Source organism: Protopterus annectens, chromosome 5.part0, assembly GCF_019279795.1.
Source record: "Protopterus annectens isolate FY-2018-M chromosome 5.part0, PAN1.0, whole genome shotgun sequence".
NCBI classification, from domain to species: Eukaryota; Metazoa; Chordata; order Ceratodontiformes; family Protopteridae; genus Protopterus; species Protopterus annectens.
This window is the reverse complement of record NC_056735.1, coordinates 1,353,434,987-1,353,448,991: the sequence shown is the minus strand read 5'-3', so window position 1 is coordinate 1,353,448,991 and position 14,005 is coordinate 1,353,434,987.

Here is a 14,005-nt window from a genome sequence, read left to right as displayed (position 1 = left end):
TACATAATACAATTGTCAGTTGCAATGTGTAAGCTGTGATTGAAAAGATACTCTAAAAGATGCCACCTAAGGGGAGTTTTTTACTTTTGTTAGGTATAAAGTTAGCCATTTTAGATTTGCTGTTTGCAATGTTTCACTAATCTGCTAATTCTGCTCTGAATAAGGTTATTGCCACAACATGATTTTTATGTCTTAGTGAATTTACTTTGAGATGGACAGTGTTTTGGACATTTGCATTGGCAGAGCCATCCTTCTAAAAAGAATATAGCATGCTATTTCATCTGCCTGCAGAATATATGATCAGCACAGCAGATGGCTAGAGAGACTTGTGGTGATAAGGAAGAATGATGGATCCATTACAAAACATTCTAATTACTAGTTATTAGTATAGATCCATAGAATATTTTGACCGAGAGATTGTTGGAAAAAAGGAGACTGGAGCAGCTGACCTCTAGCTCGTGACAGTGAGTGTCTTGTTGAAAGAAGAAACTGAAAAATTGGTACTGAGTCAGTATTTCATCATTCTGTCAAAATGCACAGATGCTGGGCAAACTTTATTTTTTTCTTTAATTACATGCCTGTAATGAACTACGTTAAGTATTTCAAAGGGAGTATCCCTTGAGCTAAGAACTAATAAATTAAAGCTTCTCAGGCTAGAAGGCATTAATGGAAGCTATGCAGTTTTGTATAGTTTCAGTGATGTTATCTCTGCTGTTTGCATGGCAGGAGATTCTAACAGAAATAATACATAAATAGATTTAAGTACTTTTTAACTGGCATACAGACAGGGAGTTGCCAGGGAAAACAACAGTACAGTGTGTTGTTATAAACTGTTGCATTTATTATGGCAAGGAAAACTGCAAGTTTAAACCTTTCGCAGTGCAGTCAATAAAGTCTAACCAGTAAACATATGTTCTTAAAGCAGCAGTGCATTTCAAGGATGTTGTAAATTAAACAACAAGGCAAGATTCTCAGAAGTTATGTCATGTGACTATGAGTGGTTTTCTGTATATAAACAACTAAACTGTTTTCCTAGATGAATTAAAGACTGTACTCTGTGTGAACCTGTTAAAATCCAGACTTTGACACATCAAAATGAAGCCCATTCTCAGAATGGCTTTTTTCAGTGACTATAGACTGATGCTTGCAAGAAATGTTACAACTGGAAATTTAGTGTATGTACATGCATATCAGACCCTTGTGACATTCACGTTACTTGCAAGCAGAGAGAGAGAGACATCCCTGGTGTCTGTTTTAAACAAGGAGAGACTGGGTTTAAATATGTCCTTTTTTATTATTTGCTTTTGTAAAAAGTAAACCTGACAAATTAACACAAGTCTTGTTTACCCTGCAGGTTCTGTATGGTCTGCAGAGACATTTTAGACCACATATTTTAACATAATGAATTCCAGATCAGTTGCTATATATGTCAGATGAATTGTAAATTCTAATCTGACAATTTGATGGTTTCCAGTAATGCCTTTGAAACCACAGAAAAAATTAAATCTTGCATATTTACTCAGTGGTCTTTATGAGTGCAAATCCAGAATTCTATACATTTTACACTTTAAAGGAGAAAATAATTTTACTGGCGGTTAATATTTCTTTATTTTAGAAATGCCGTATTTAACCCTTTCTGCTTCCATATGCCTATTGTGTAGACTTCTGATACAAATAGAAAAATAAGGGGACTTCCAGTATGGTGACATAAAGATAACCTGCTCTCCTTAACACCAGCACCCTCAAAAACTTAAAGGCGAATCACACCCACAGACTAAAAAAAATTTTTATTTCATCATGTCTTGATGTTTCTTACATTTTAACACTACTTTTGGACTCTATATCCCTTTTTTATGTTTTAAATGTAATTCCAGAGTCTGTGCACATGGAGTCTGGCATCTTGATTTTTAGTTTACCTCTAGATATCCCACAGTGGGGTGTTTGGCTTGAAAAAATGACATAATAGCTCCTAAGCTCCTGTCAATGCATTGACTTTACATGTGTTTCCACATATATTCTGCCTTTCGGTACTTACATATTTTCGCAACCACATTTTCAACGGCAATAGCAGTTACCTAATGATCCTGAAATATGGTCTTTACTGTTGTACAAATGTTGTATAATGTGTGTCCTTGTAGCATAACAGTTTTTTTTCATGTACTGATAAGAAGAACATTTCCAAAAGATAGTGCTCGTGTTTTGTTCTGCACTTAACTGACAGCATTTCTGTTATATGCTGCTGCTGGCCATCTCTTTCTCGGGGCTATGGCAATCAATGATGTCCATGTACTGTTATTTTCACTACAATGGAATACAAAACCAATGAATGACCAAAGCACATCATGAAAGTATTAATGAAGTAAATGCTCATTGTAGTACAATGTGTATTTATCACAATATGCCCCTTTCACACAGCCAAACATATCAGTACTTCCGACTGTAAAGACAAGCACGCCATCAGCTGCCAACCACATCCACCCGCAGAATTTCCAGTCATTAACAATGCAATGGTTCTTTCCACAGTCCACACCACTTATAACCATGGTTACAAATAAGCAAGTGTAGGTAAAAGCAAATTGTTACTGTCTGTGTCTTACTTCTGTGAAACAAGAATGGTTGAAATAAGCAAGTGTAGCTACAATTTGTCAGTGTCTGTCTTTTACTTTTGTGAAGAATTCCTTGTACAAATTAAAAAAAATCCAAATGATAGTACGATAGCAGCCATGCAGACTGTACCGTGCATGTGTAATCCCCAGATAACAGGAACAGACTCCTTTTCAAACTCCGAAAAGCCATGTGAAGATTTTTGTCAGTACTACACATTTACAAAAACAGTTGTAATTGTTTCATCCACTCCTATTCGTGGTAGTATGTGCAATTTGCAACCGCAAAAATCTGGGTGTGATAATACGTAAGTACCCTGCTTTCTTTTAGTCGGGTTTAATTACTGTTTCTTGCTCTTCAATGACTAGTTAAAAGACAAACAGGGATAATCACACAGAACAATATTCTCAGTGCCTGCTACTTTATTTTTCTTTCTAGCTCACAGCAGGAGACAAAGTTCATGTACTGTTGCCTTGTACTATCCACCTGCTTACAGTGGGACACTTATTTTAGCTGTACTATAGCCTCTTTCTGTACTCAGTTTATAATCCTTTCTACCTACTAATTGGTAAACATTGTTTGGCAAACATTCTAACTCCATTTTTCAGGAATTTCTGAGAAAGCAAAATTCTTAAATAATTGTGTCACAAATGCCTAAAAAATAAAATATTTTGTTTTTATATAGTACTGTAATGCACTTAAAATAAGACTTTTTGCATCAATGTACATTTTCTAAGCAATAGTAATGCAAGTGTAAACTGTCACATTATTGACTTAACAGTAATCACCTTTGATTACCTGAGAAGTTATTAGGGACTGGTCAAAAGTAAGATTAAAAAAAAATCATGAGCATTCTGCAAAATCAGGGACATTTGAGATATATGATCTTGGGCCATTTAACTCTTATTGTACTGCTGTCTGTATTTTCTCCCTGTAAATTTTCTCTTGCAGCTGGAGGATTTATCCAAGTTGTCTGCAGTAATTTTCTTAAACCAGTAAATCATCGTTAATTCATTTTCTCCAATTTATTTTTCACACATTGTAACTCAGTATGCAGTCCTCATTCACAGTTTGTTTCTGATTCCAGTCACTTCAGTTTTTCATTCCTCTTTATAAATCTATCCCACATATTACTATTTATTGTGTTTATGTAAATATGTTTATATCCTTCCCTTTTTAATTCCAAGATACCATCACTGATGTTTCCTAAAGCTCCAGTGTCACTTATTACAATGAAAGTAGAGTTGTTTATTATAAAGACATCCAGGTTCATATCCCTGCATCAGACAACAGATGAAAGAACATGCACTGACTGGGCAAATACTGCCCAGCCTGGATAGAGTGCATTACTTATCCACCTTGGGTGCCTCCTGTATGGCAACAGCATATCTCTAGTACATGGCAGTGTCAAATACTGAATTCACACAAAGTCCACTCCTGGAATGGTTGTCTTACCCAAGGTTACTCTTATACATTTCTGGGCATTGAATTTTAGGCTGTGACTCTGGCACCAGTTATTAGTTCGTATCAGGCCTTCTTGAAGAGTATCTGTGCCTTTGGGGGATTCTATGAATGTGTCTAGTTTGCAATTGCCTGTGAACTTGGTCATCCAGAGGCCAGTGTCATTAGACTTTACTTCAGAGAAGAAGATGACAAAAAGGAGCTGCCCCAGCACCAAACTTTTGCCAACTCTACTAGTGACTGACATTTTTGCAGACTTCTTGGGACTTATCTTTAAGCCAGCTGATTGTCAAGTGGATGACATAGGAGTTTGCACCTAATCTTGTGAGCTTGTCTACAATGCTCAAGTGGGGTATGGTGTAGAATTCCTTGGCAGGTCAGGGAAGGTCATATGCACCATTCTGCCTTCATCCATTGCTTTGATGACTTTCTTAAAGTCCACCAGGTTGAGCAGGCATGACCTGCCCTTGATTAAATCAAACTGGGTTAGGGCCATTATCTGAACATTTTCAGTGTCATTATTTTTCATATCAGTGATAATTCTTTCTATGACTTTACATAGAAGACTAGTCAGACTTATAAGTCAGTAATTACCCTGGTCGGAAGATGTTCTGCCCGTATGCAGAAGGATAACAACTGCAGTCCTACATTCCTTTGGCATAAAGTCTGTTTGGAGGCTATGGCTAAATAATCATTCTAGTAGGCCATTCAGGTCATGTTTCCTGATATCTAGGAGGAATCTTAGGATATTATTAGAACTCATTGATGCAGAGTTTTTGGTCTTTTAGACATAATTAACAACCTGCTCTCTACTGATAGTTATACTTGGGATTGTTTCTTGAGAGGTGTCAAGAGGAGAAAGCAGGATAAAGTTGGAGCAGGTTTATCAGCCAGTAGATTTGCTATATCCACTGGCTCAGTATAGGTAGCTTAATTTACAATTAGTTTAACATATTGCTGTGTATTGCCTTTGAGGTTGTTAACATAGCTTAAGAATGCCTTGTGATTGTACTTGGGCTAGGAGGCTACTTTAACTTAATTAAATTTTGCTAGAGTCACTTAATAGTAGATTGTCTGCCTTGGAGTAATTTCTGAAAGTTCCACATCTGGCTAGTGTCCCAGGTTTTATTTCAAAGGAGACAACGTTATGGTCTGACCTGATCTGTGAAGATGTTTAACTGTGTTTGTGTGTGTGTGTGTGTATGTGGGGGGGGGGGGAGTTGCAACCCTCATCCATATTCACGAGGGCTAGGTCAAGTATTTGTGAACCCCTAGTGAACATATGGACTAGCTGGAATGTTTGGGCCTGTGACTTTGGGGTTGCATAGGATTGCCTGTTTATAGTGGTGTAGTTGAAGTTATCCATGAATATGCATGATTATGATATAGGGTTGACTGGAGAGTTACTCTAGTACATTTAATTAACACATACAAGCTGTCTCACCAAGCCTGAGTAGAGGGAGGCAGCTTGGCTCATTGCTTTGGCTGCTTGGTTGGGAGGTTGCATATACAAATACATTTATTAGTAACTTTACCACAGAAACCATTACCACAGCTGGAGAAATGGCAATGTCCCTTAGAACCAAGTCCTACTGCACTCCCTCCCCACAAAAGATGTAGTTCCAGAGCACTGAACTGCACTGTTACAGCCATAGTGCACCCCCCAAAAAAATGTATAGACCATGACCTTATACTGCAATCTATAATCTCTTTTGCCCTAACACACTGATTGACTTTTGCTTACATTACAAGGGCAGAGTAGCTGTTAGACTTCATCTACATGGCAGTCTGTGACAAGCTTCAATGTCATATTATGGCAACCAGTCCCACAGATGTCCATTCACACAGGTGCTGGTGTTCAGCATAAAGCATCCATGCCACATCACAACAGACAGATCACTATCCTAGTGGGACTAACCTTATCAACAAAAACTAACTAACATAACACATCATCCCTCTGTCCTTTCCACCTCTCTGTGCATTTATATAATACCTAGTCATGTGATTAAAATTGCTTAGTGCTTTAACCCTTTGTGTTTTAGGTAAGCAACAAAATCTTCTCTGTTGTTTAATCCTGGTGGATAACAAGCATTAAGATAAATTGCCATAAATATTCTTTCCTCCCTAATTCTTCCTCAGCATCAAACTTATTGTCATACCTTGCAACCTAATCTAATACAATAAATTTAAAATCCACTTTACATTTGAAAACGGATAAGGTACACATACTAAACCTAGAGTACTTGATAACAGTTTTCACTATTGCTCACAAACACTGGCTAATGTACAATAAATGTATTGTACCTGTGTACTATGTATGTATTCTAGCTATGTTCCAGATTTCAGCTGTACACCACAAATCTATTAATTACCTTTATTTTTAAATTAATATTTTCTTGTTTGTTCTCTCCACTATAACTGCTGATATGCTGCATACCACTGTAAAAACATGTCTATTGTAATTTGTGTGTATACTGATCATGTCTTAATATCTAAATGTAGCTGTAATTTTTCTGTGTGGAGCTTTTCTCCCCGGGCCTCTGCTGAAAAAGGGCTTTTTCGGCTCAGTCAGACACCCCCAGTTAACAAATGTAAAATAAATAAATGTGGATGTTTTACCAGTAAATCTGCCTCTGATTTTAATCAGCAGTATAAATAAGGGTGAACAACACGCTGATCAAAATCAGAGACAGATTTACTTGCAAATCTAAGTTTGTTGTATATTTAGCTCTATGCATGTCCTGTCAGTCATTTTATGTTGGTAGAACAACCAGAGAGTTTTACAAGAGAATATATGAGCACAAATACACAATATCAGCTGGTAATGACAAAAATAGTTTAAACAAGCATTATATTTAATCCAAATGTAAAGTGTATTTTAAATTTATTGTAGTAGATTATGTTGCAAGGCTGAGGAAGAATTAGGGAGGAAAGAATATTTATGGCAAGTTAATGCTTGTTATCCTCCAGGATTAACAACAGAGAAGATTTTGTTGCTTACCTGAAACACAAAGGGTTAAAGCACTAAACTATTTTAATCACGACTAGTTATTATATAAATGCTTGGTGATGATAAATGTATTCAGTCTGAAGAAGGCTCAAGATTAGAGATGAAAGTATTAACTGGATACTTGTTAAATTATTGTTTTTATTTTGTGACGATTAAATAAGTTCTGGGTTTTCCAATTCAGCTGTTTTTGATTTTTCATGTTTTGGATATAACATCTTTACCTTTGTTTGAACTACTTTCCACCTCTCTACTGTTGTCAAAGAACTACTGAAGGTTTACCCAGTTTACAAACTAATATAAATATGGTACCATTACACTCTGTTTACTAGAATGTACATATGCAGTCTAATCTGAACTACTTGTGTTATTGCTTACATATGTCCTTTTTCCATATGAAATGTTTTGAATTTCATCCAAGCTCATCCTGAATTTGGTAATTGCTGATCAGTGCACTACCCCAGTGAACAAATATTTTACACACACACACACACACACACACACACACACACACACACACACACACACACACACACACACACACACATTGTGTGCATGTGTGTGTGTGTGTGTGTGTGTGTGTGTGTGTGTGTGTGTGTGTGTGTGTGTGTGTGTGTGTGTGTGTGTGTGTGTGTGTATATTATATATATTTTACATAGGGGCTATAATAAATCAAGTCCTACCCACAATTGCAAACAGATAATAGATTTCATACAAAACACTAAACATGGTACCATCACAAGCAGCAACACAGAGTTACTTCTGTATTACATTATTACAGTGAATATAATCTACAAAATAAAATGTACAAAACATTAAGAACACCTAAATTAGACCAAATACAAAAACCTGTAACAGGCACTTGTTTATGCAAACACTGCAGCAGTGGTTCAGTCCACAAACAGCAGAAAACATTAGCATCCATTTAGAAAATTAACAAAGGCATAGAAGAAATCAAAAGCCTAGCCAGTTAGAATCTTTGATGAGGAATGCTGTTAAGCCATCACTGTTATGGGATTAAAATAGCATTATTTTAGGGTATGTCTCTGCTTTGTGAAAAGAGCTTGTAGACGTAGTTGTTCTGCTTAATTACACATGATTTTGGCTCAATATACACTGTATACTCAAAGTCTAAGAAATAAGTAATGCCTCTGGCCTACCGATATCAATATTGCATATGTGCAACTCAAATCATAACTAGAAACACTGCTAGAGAAGTATGAAGAACCTTTAATAACATTTTCTTATCAAAAAAGAAAGAAAGAAAGAAAGAAAGAAAGGCAGCATAACATCTACAGCAACACAAATATCTTGCTTGACAAAAAGCCAGACAGGTGAACATGAAATGGTGCCTTGGGAAAAGGGTTCTATGACACCTAACCCTATGCTTCCCACTGCTCCTGTCCCATGCATATAATTCAGATTATTATTTTTTTATCCTTTTCTGACATTTTTGTATTATTCTTCAGATGCAGGAATATGAACCTGGATGTCTTTATAATAAGCAACATTACTTTCATTGTAGTAAGTGACATGAGAGCTTTAAGAGACATACATGGTGGTATCTTGTAATTAAAAAGGGAAGGGAATAAACATATTTACATAAACACAATACATAGCAATATGTGGGATGGATTTATAAAAAGGAATGAAAAGCTGAAGTGACTGGAATCAGAAACAAAACAGTGAAGGGGGCTGCATACTGAGTTATGTATGAAAAACAAATGAGAGAAGATGCAATTACTGCAGACAACATGGATTAATCCTCCAGTTGCAAGAGACAAATTACAGGGAGGTACAGTACAATAAGAGGTAAATGGCCCAAGACCATACATCTCAAATGTCTCTGATTTTGCAGAATGCTCATGATTTTTTTTTACTTTTGACCAGTCCCTAATAACTTCTCAGGTAATCAAAGTTAAGTCAATAATGTGATAGTTTACACTTGCATTACTATTGTTTAGAAAATGTGCATTGATGCAAAACATCTTATTTTAAGTGCATCACAGTGCTACATAAAAGCAAAATGTTTTATTTTTTATGGCCTTTGTGACACAATTATTTAAAAAATGTAATAAAAAATCCAAACTTATATGTGGAAACACTGGTTTAATGAGCTTAGTTGTTGGGATTCTGTGCTGTGTCCTATTAAACCGGTCTTTCCACATATAAGTTTGGATTTTTTATTTTATTTTCTTGGTTTTTGCTTCGTTTGAAGTGTTGTGTGGTTTTATTTAAGAAATTTGCTTTCTCAGGAATCCCTGAAAAATTGAGTTAGAAGGTTTGCCAAATAATATGTTACCAATTAGTAGGTAGTAAGGATTAACATTTGAGGACAGAAACAGGCTAGGGTGCAGCAAAAATAAGTGTCCCACTCATACCTCTCAACTATACAGATTTTTGCCTCATATTTGGTCCATTTTTTATAAAATTGTGGTTTTCTGGCAAATCATTAAAAATTGAAATCAGAAAATAATGACAGACATTTGGGTTTCAGACTTCATATGCTTCAGAAAATTCATGCTAATGTAAAATTTGTTATTCTATCAACTTTCCAATTTTTGTAAAAGCTATATTTAAAAATGTCACCATTTGTGGTCCTTTGTCCCCTCCCCCCATTATTCATGTCTTTGTCCAGATCTTTTGCTCTAAGAGGTTGAAAGGTATGGTCCCACTGTAAATAGGTGGATAGTACAAGGCAACAGTACATTAACTTTGTCTCCTGCTGTGAGCTACCAATCACAGCAGCAAACAGCTCAAATTACCTTTGCCACTTTGACAGATACAAAGGGGAGGTGTTTAGGGGAGGGGAGATGAGTTTAAGGAATACAATCCAGGCATAACAAAAGGATGGAAACTGGCCACTTTAGAAAGAAAAAGAAGTAACAGGCTTAGTGTTGCCACCTATCTGTTTTTTCCTGGACTATACAGAAATTAAACCAATCATCTGGTGATCTGGAAAACAATGTACAAACTCTGGCATTCTGTATCAAAAAAGAAACAGGCTATTGGAGCTTGTTAAATTAACATGTTTTATTATGCTTTTTTACAGAAAAGCATAGTAAACCAGAAGAAAGAAGACATTAGGAAGGTAAAAGAGGATGTTCCTCCTCACATGATACAGCAACGATGTTACAAAATAAGTGGAAAGTGGGTGGAAGAGGGGTGGAAATTGGTGGGGTTATAGGCAGTGCAAGGGGTGTGGCCTTGGTCCAGTTGTAGTCACAACAAAAGGTGGCAACCCTAAACAGGCACTGAGAATACTGTTCTGTGTGATTATTCTTGTTTGTCTTTTAAGTAGTCATTGAAAATCAAGAAATGGTAATTAAACCTGATTAACTAAAAGAAAGCATGGTATATGTGGAAACAAATGTGAAGTCAATACATTGATAGGAGCTTAGGGGTTATGATGTAATATTTTAAAGCCAAACACTGCATTGTGGGATACCTAGAGGTAGACTAAAAAATCAAGATCCTATACTTCATGTGGGTAGACTCTTGAACTGCATTTAAAAATATAAAAAAGGATATAGACTCCAAAAGTGCTGTTAAAATGTAGGAAACATCAAGACATGATGAAATAAACATGTTTTTTTCAGCTGTGGGTATGGTTCTCCTTTAAGAAAAGCACTGATTTTTACTGTTAACCTCAGTTAAAATTTGTTTTACACTATAGTAGCTCTATATGTCTTCAAGAAACAACAAAGTAGCCAGGACATAAAGGAAGAAAAGGAATAAAACTGCAATAGAAGTAACAGAAAACGTCCCAGTGACTGAATCAGAGGAGCACATGGTGAACTGGATCAAGTCTGAACAAGTAACTATGAAAGATGTGCTAAGTGGACTAAAACAGATGAATTCTGTCATGAAGAAATTTATGGTGGAGACCCAGACTTGCACTGAAGAGACTAAGAATATCCTTAGTAATCATGTGGATGCAGTATAGGCGACCTTGCAAGAGAAAGAATAACTCCACCTCAAGACTGAAGTGACAGAAGCAAGGCTAGACTTATTAAAATAAATGGTCTGTGATCAGCAGGACAAATCAAGAAAAAGGTATCTCCATTTCATTAGTATTGCTGAGGGAAAAGAAGGGCACAATTGTTAACAGTTATTGACTGAGTTAATTGTTGAACCTACTAAAATGCCAGAACATGATATACAAATTGAATGTGCCTACAGAATGGGCTGGGTCTCTGGGGGCTGCCAAAGCTCAATGCAAATAACAGTACATTTTCAAACTTTCAAACTAAAAGAAAATATATTATCCTTACTGTATTCAGAGAGCAAGGTAAATGTCAGGCATGGGCATTGTCTACATCAATTAGGACTACTCCCTAGATACAAGAAATATTACAGCAAAAATTCTTCCCATTATGCAATTAGCTAGACATTAAGGGATCAAAATGAAATTGCTACACCCAGAGGTATAAGCTATACCTGAGGGTCAGTATAAAACTCATCACTGATTCCAAACAAGCACTTTGATGGCTGGATAATAGAAATATGAGTCCAAAATCTTTGCAGAGTTAACCACCCACATCCAAAAGAGAGAACTCAGGGAATCACACAGATGGGCAAGACAATCACAAAAGAAGTCACAAGTTGATTTTTTCCACTGTTCAAGAGATATCATACCCTGAAAGAACAAGCTGAGATAGTCCAACAACTTCAAAGAAAGAGTACAGAATCCAGATGCAAGCAGTTAACTGAACATTGTAGTGGTAAATTATGAAACTTGCCATCAGGTTCTCAGAATGAAATGGTTAATGTATAGATTGTGTGATCTACTGTGAACCTCATTATGGATGAGTGCCTTTGCAAGGTGGCTTTATTAAGTTTGCCTTTTGACTTACTAAAAAGTTGATGGTTGCAAAGTTTTTTCTAGCAGTAACCGGAATAGATACCAATAATTAAGCTATGGTATTAAGTACACTATAACTATTATATTGGGATTGTACATTTCATTTTGGCACTATGAGAAAGCTTCAATAAGTGCTGCTGAGGGTAGGTACTAAGTCTGGCCTCAATGGACGGTGTGCAGGCAAAGGCTAATGCAAACAGTATGGGGCTAGAATAGAGGAGCCTAAAATGGGCTAATAATAATGCCCTCACCTTGGATGATGGACAATCAGTTGTAAACATAGCTGAATTATTAATTTGTTATATTTCATATTTTTTTTAGTTTTCAAGTTGCATGGTATGTTATGGGGTAGAAACAAAAAGTAGATAAAGCAAATGCACAAATATAGGAAGATCTTAGAATGATATTTGAAATAAATAATTTTTGGGGGAGTACAGATCTTACTAGACTACATATAACACACAGATATGGGTATATTGAAAATAATCACTTGAAGTGTAAATGGGTTGACTAACCCGCTAAAAATAGAAAAGATTCTAGGAGCTGTAAAAAGGTGGGAAGCAGGGCTAGTAGAACTTACAGAAATGCATTTTACTCATGAGGAGCATTTGAAATTATCCAGAAGGGGATTTAGGTTGCACGCCAAGGGGACTTTGTGAGGAACAAGAAGGACAGGGGCTGTGATATTACTGGGCAAGTGGACCGCAGTTAGAGGTAAGAAGAAAACTTAAGGATAACAAAGGTAGATATGCAAGGATAAAAGGCTTCCTCTTTGGCTAACTGCTTACTATTTTCCCTTGTATGTTCTTCCAAGAGCAACATTAGGTGAAATAAGAGAAGGTTCCCTACCGATAGTGGATTGGAACTAAATACATGACAAAAATGTATATGGTCAGATCAAGGACAGTACAAAAGAAATAGAGAAGAAAAACAAACAAAAGATTTTCTCAAACATTTAGGTTTAGCAGACATATATAGGTATCCTGGGAATGCAAGGTACTCATATAAAGGGAGACACTCATTATTTCAAAAGATTTAATACATGGACTGGTACTGATGGGGAATACATAACAAAAGAATATATATTACAGGTAATTAAGTTAGAAGTGGGCCCATGGATCTACTCAAATCATTAGTGCTTCTCAGCTCTACTGCAAATGGCCCCAGAACTGAAGTTAGCAAAACATTGGAGATCCCTTCATATAAGCTGGAAAGTGATAGCTATAAAAAAAAAAAGATATTAAAATCAGGGGTTGGGATGGTAGCCTAATGGTTAAGGTGTTTGCCTTACAAAAACAAGGTGCAGGGTTTGAGTCTCACAAAGGATAATTGACTAGGCTTAAAATGGCTCACAAGGGCAGTTAGCTTAGTACTAATCTATGAACCTATAGAAACACATGGAAAATCTGTCAATAATGGGTTTGGAGAGATGCGAAATAGCGAGTGAAATACATGAGACAGAGAGACATAGCAGGGAAACAGAAAGAGTTCAACTGCAGAGGGCCTATACGAAACTTAATGAGCTGCAGCTAACGAAACAGAATGTAACTGATGAAGACAAGGCAAGGCAATAAAGTGTGAACTTGGCCACAAAACACAAGGATAAGAAGATAAAATAATTCTTATGTGCAGAGTTACTATCCAAGGGCTCTTCTCAAACTCATCCAGAGCACTGCAAACCCTGGCATTCAAACTAAGGCAGCAGAACCATGACAAAGCAGTTTATGCTCTAATGGATACCCAAAATAATTGCTTATTTAGCCAAAAACATCAAATTATAAATATAGTAAGACGCTACTATAAAATCTTATATTAGAGTATATTAAAGAGAAGGAAGAAAGAGCAGATCAAGATTTTAGGGGCAAACATTCACTGCAGTGACTGTCTACAGAAGATGCTAAGAGCTTGACTAATACAGAGGAGGGTGAGATTGTAGAGGCTTTAAAAAAGCTCCCTCAGAAAATCCCAGGTACAGATGGATTACCAATTGAACTATGGAAGCTAATAGGAAACCCAGTAATTTAGATATGAAAAAATGTATTAAATTTGGTGATTAATAAAAAGGAGCT